The 5,527-nt window shown below is 44.0% G+C and overlaps 1 pseudogene; it reads right to left on the reverse strand.

Annotated features, from left to right (window-relative positions):
* Nucleotides 1–3,101, reverse strand: part of LOC115321644 — an 18,480-nt pseudogene extending 15,379 nt beyond the window's left edge.
* Nucleotides 3,102–5,527: the final 2,426 nt, after the last annotated feature.

Here is a 5,527-nt window from a genome sequence, read left to right on the forward strand (position 1 = left end):
CTGATAACAACATATACTATGGAAGTTTGTACAGCAAACAAGACAATGAACGAATCGTCTTACAGATATAAGCAAGGCGGGAGTTCCAGGAAAGATCATCGTCGAAAAAAATACCCGGGTACTTTACAGTTGATGTATATTTTACCGGTTCACAAGCACATGATAAACAATTAGACGCATGTAGCAGTAAATGATAAATGGGCCTAACTTTTTTCAGGGGGTTATGAAAACAAATGAGCTGCGTTTTCAAAACATTAACAATAATTGATTAGCTGCAAACCAGTCCATAATTTTAATCGCAGCAGCTTGCAGGGAAGAGATAGCATCTAAATAATTGGTAGCTCTGGATAAAATAACCGTATCGTCAGCGTATTGAAACAAAGAAACTGGCACAGCGTTGGGAAGGTCATTAACATAAATATTGAACAATAATGGGTTCAGAACTGATTCCTGCGGGACACCAGCTTTGATTGTCAAAATGTGCTCTGAAAATGCCCAATTGAAACACACTGTCGTCGATCGCTTAGGAAGTTTTCAAGGAGTACTAAAAAGGAGCCAATAAATCTAATTTGGAAAGTTTCATTAGCAAAAGTCGATAGCATACGCTGTCAAATGCTTTGCTGATATCCAAAAAACAGTGCGCAGGCAATCTGATTCCGTTCAAAAGTTGAATTCAGTATATCAGAAAAATCCTCTAGAATCGTTTGTGCCCCTCGACCTTGAATAAACCCATACTGTTGAAGTTAAAGAATACTGTGTTCGGTCTACAAAACTTTCCATAGAAATGTACAAATACTTCTCTAACACCTTACTAATATACAATGCAAAATGAAATAGGTCGGTAATTTTCTGTTTTTTCGGGCACCACTCTTAAAACGGAGTAACTACCGTAACTTTTATTTGTATCGGAATGAGTCAACTTAAGATACAATCATTCAAAAGCGAAAGAAGGACATGCCTAGAAAAGGGGGACGGACAACGAAGACTTCCAACTAGCAACAACATTTATTGACCCGAAGTTTGCATATATAGGTGAAGGAGGGGAGGGTGAAAGACGCTACACTGGAAAGTGGGACGATTCCGTCCCACTTTCCACGAAAGGACGATTCCGTGGGGTTGACATCTAATCGCTTGGAGCCGCGGAAACGAGGGACGTCAGCTCTGGCCCCAGGAAGTTTATCTCCCTCCTGGATAAGCCTATGGACGGGGACCCGAAGTTGTTGTGACTGTGGTGCATGGCGAAGGCCTCCATGATCTCTCGTCCGTATCTTGAAACGTGTCCTCCAATGCTGGTGGTCGAGGGAAAGTCGGCCGAACAGGGTTCGCTGCACTCAGAGGTGTGTTTCGCAATCGGGTGGTAACTAATCTCCGAAGTGTCGGAAGCGGCTTTCTTGATCTCGTTTGCATGTTCCCTCACTCGATCGTCTAGGCATCGGCCCGTCTGTCCGATGTATTTAGCACCGCAGGACATGGGACTCGAATACACGCACTCTTTGCAGCAGGTTACATAATTGGTCTGGTGCTTTTTCTGGCACGGGGGCGCTGGACCGGGGTTGTTGACCTTTCTACAAATAGAAGCTAATTTGAACTTGCAGGAAAGTACAGCGTTGGTGTTGAAGCCGAGCGCAATAGATTTCAGGCGATGTGAGGTGTTGTGTATGTAGGGGATGCACGCGAAGCGTGACTTAGGAGGGAGGGGCTTGGACTTCTGCCCCGCGACAAGTCTTTTGATTGTTGTTTCAATGAGGTCTCTCGGGTATCCTGCCTTTATGAGGCGACTAATCTGCTTGGATAGGCTGGGGGCGGAAAGGTGCTGACAGGATTTAACGTTTGCCGAAGCAATTAGATTTCGAACGATACCATTTTTTACATTCCTTGAGTGTGAGCTGTTGAAAGGAAGAACGGGCTTAGAGGACCTCTGCTGGTGAGCCCAGCAGATACCTTTGCTAGTTGGGACCAACCTGAGATCCAGGAACTGTAAGCCCTCAGGGGAGGGGGCCTCTTTGGTGAACGTGAGCCCATGTGAGCTCTTCTGGAACACGCTCTCAATGGCTGCAGAGTCGGAGATGGTGGAGTGTAGGCTGAGATAATCGTCAACATAACGAAAAACCTTCGCACCGGGAAAATCTTGTTGAAGGTCCGACTGAACTTTGGCGTCAACATAAAACAGGAAAATTTCGCTGAGGACGGGAGCCAAGCAAGACCCGATACAACCGCCGGCTTTTTGTCAGTACACTTTACTCTCATATTCAACAAGCGTTGATTGGAGATACAGTTGCGTCAATTCGAGAAATGAGGACAGCGAGACGCCACATGAATTTTGAAAGACTATGACAGCTGTCTCGTGGATGGCGTCAGAAATAAAGCCCAGGACGGTCTTCACGTTTAGGCTATAGTAGAGATCTACAACATCGAGCAAGAACGCTCTTACAGCTTCAGTGCCGGCGTGTAACTCGTCCAGCACGGGAAGGAGATCTTCCGAATTTCTTAGTCTGAACGGTTGGGGGAGCTCTAACGTGCCGAGATGTTTCTGCAGAAACTTCGCCAAAGGCCTCTGCCAACACCCCGTCTCGGATACAATGCTCCGGAACGGCACGCCTGGTTTGTGCGTTTTAGCGGAAAAGAAAATAGACAGGTATTGCTTCGCTGGGCCAAGAACGGCACTTTTTAAAGAAGGGAGGTTAGATGAGTCGCAGATTGCCTTCACCCTGGACCTAAGGGATTCGGATGGCCGCGTTTTGAGGCCGATAAAGTTCTTCTTTAGGGCCTCGTCGAATTTGTCCTGCATTTTTTGTTGTTTGTTCAGGATGACGAACTGACCCGTTTTGTCAGCTTGAAGTAAACTGAGCTCACCTGCCTGAAGTTCTTTGATGACTGGCGTAGAGGCGTTTTTGGCTCTCCTGCACCCCACGTGGAAGCACACAGCCCTTGTTCCAGCACTGACGAAGTCTTGACGGCTATCCTCTGGGATCTTAACGGCGATCTCGTACACCGACGCCAGTTCGTCGACTCTTGAGCTGTTCCCCTTTCTATGTATCTTCCTCATGTCTAATTACCGTTACCAACACGCTCGTTTTGTACTTAATTACTTTACTTGACATGCCTAAGTACGTCAAAGTGTCTGCGTAACTCATTAATTGAGATTCCATCAATGCCCGGAACCTTGTCAGGCTTAAGGCTAAAAATAATTGACATAAGGTCTTTTTGGGACAATAAGAGCAAGAAAGCTGAGTCCAACACTTCATTTTGTAAAGATCAGGAGTGTGGGTGTTGCTTGGCGATGCCCGACACCAGAAAAAAAAAAAGTTCCTAAAACCATTGGCAACACTTTGTTCATCAAAAGAAAAATGAAAGCAAATTATCACTAGCCGATTACTTTTTAGTATCGCTCAGGTCGCTGATCAAAGACCACGTTTTTTTTTTAAATATCGAAACGAGAGTTGTTAAATTTATTTGGAAAATGAACTCGTTTGGCGAGACGTATCATGGCATTCACCTTGTTTCTACTCTGTTTGAACGTCGACCGCAGCACATTGCAACTGGGGGAGCGCTTTGATTGTATCCAAAGCAGGTTTTTTTCCGTGATTGCTGCTAGCATTGCAGCAGTCATCCATTCCTGGTTGATATTACGTTGCTTAATCTTCACAGTACGAGTAGCTGCCTGGCGAAAGAGAATAAGTTGTACTACTAAGTGCCCGTAACTGTCGGCAGGTGACACTGTTAGTAGAAACGTGTGCCAATCATGCTTATCACCAGCTTATCAAAGTATCTGTGGTTAAAGATTGAGACTTCCTTCTTGGGGCTGGTAGCAGTCGAAGAGTGAGATAACGAGGTTACAGAACAACATACAAAATTATGATCTGCTGATTTAACTTCCGAGTTGTGGGTCCGAAGATTTATGTGGTCGACAGTAGACATGACAAATATAGACCAACTCAACTCTCTGACGTCACGCCGCTGCGGTGGCGCTGCTGTCGGCACTGGGTATGCGCAGCTGATTCACCTAGGCCGAATCTGGTTTCTGCGCGCGCGCAGTGCCCTCACCCGGTGGGCAAACGCGGGCTTGTTTGTAAACAATCTGTTGGTCGATAACATGAAATGCAAAGTGAACTGTTATTCTCCGTGCTGCGGCCTATTTTTGGCGTGACTTTCGAAGCTCCATCATTCTCGCAGAGCCACGCAGTATTGATTCCAAAGTCTAATGGCCGAGACAAACTGAAAACCACTGAGTGTTACTGTCAAATTTGTCTTTCTAATGTAGACTATAAAATTTCTGCTAAACATCTGACCATTGGCTTGGTTAGAATCCCAATACCGAGCCCCCAAGTGCGACAAAAACGGGTGAAATTGACAATGGTTTGAACCGCGAATGCGAGCAAAAAGTATTTGAAATATGAGGACCTTAATTGTCGATTTCTAATTTAGCACCGTGGCGCGTATGAAATTTTTTAACAGCATAACAATTCCAAATATAATTAATGTGATCCCCTGGTAGGCCGCATCAGAGCGAATATGTCCAATTACACCAGAGTTGCAACTAACGTTATTTCTTGCGCCATTAGTTCTAGAGTGTGTACGTGTGTGCGTCTGGGGGGAGGGGGGGGGCGGGGAGGAAAAGGAGGGGATACCAGAAGGGGGGAGGGCTTGTCTGGTGGCGTTCCCGGGGCAACATAATAATCCCTCTTGGGCCTCTGGTTGCCGACCCCTGGTGTAGGGGATAATGTGACTACACATATAAGGGCACTGATTAGCAAGCGTTCTTGAAGGTCAACAGTTTAAAGACAATAAAAGTTTAAAAATAATAAACTATGAAGCTTTTTTTTTAAATATTAACGTACAATTTTACCACACTTAGAGGAATCAGGTGCGATTCTTTAATAACAACACAACTATAATATTCAACCAGCATATATCTTTTATATATTCGTAAAGTGCATCTAAAAATGCCCATTTTTTACATTTTGCGCCATTTTATATCAAGTATTTTTTGGTAATGTAAATGCGTCTCCAAAAACTTGCTCACCTGACGAATTTCGTAGTTTTTTTTGTTGCATGGAATGTTTCTGTATTTTTTTAATATTATTTGTGCATGTTGTAAGCATTTTATAAAATAAGTAAGAAAACGTATTACTACGAACACGCTTCGGTGTGGAATTGGCGGCAGTGCAAACTATCATTGTGAAACATTGTCAATGTACACGCATCGAGCTTCAAAATGTCATATCTTCGGAAGAAAATTAGTTACAGCGTTCATAAATAGTTGAATGCTCCTCCCAAGTACATGGCTTTATCATATAATTTTTCCTAAATATAGCAAAAAAAAATTAACCCGGACCTTTATCGTACAATCTGACGTGGAAACACCCTACACTGGAGAAAAAAAAAAGTTTCTTGCAGTGTGCACACGATGCGAGAAGTGATTCTTAAAAATGTGGTCGCGCCGGGAGAAGACACCATGTTTTTGGCGTTTGTGAAACGCGTGCGTATGATTACAAAACATATAGCTAATTTAAAATGCCCTTATATA

The sequence above is a fragment of the Ixodes scapularis genome, unplaced genomic scaffold (assembly GCF_016920785.2).
Source record: "Ixodes scapularis isolate PalLabHiFi unplaced genomic scaffold, ASM1692078v2 PGA_scaffold10__122_contigs__length_95168666, whole genome shotgun sequence".
NCBI lineage: Eukaryota > Metazoa > Arthropoda > Arachnida > Ixodida > Ixodidae > Ixodes > Ixodes scapularis.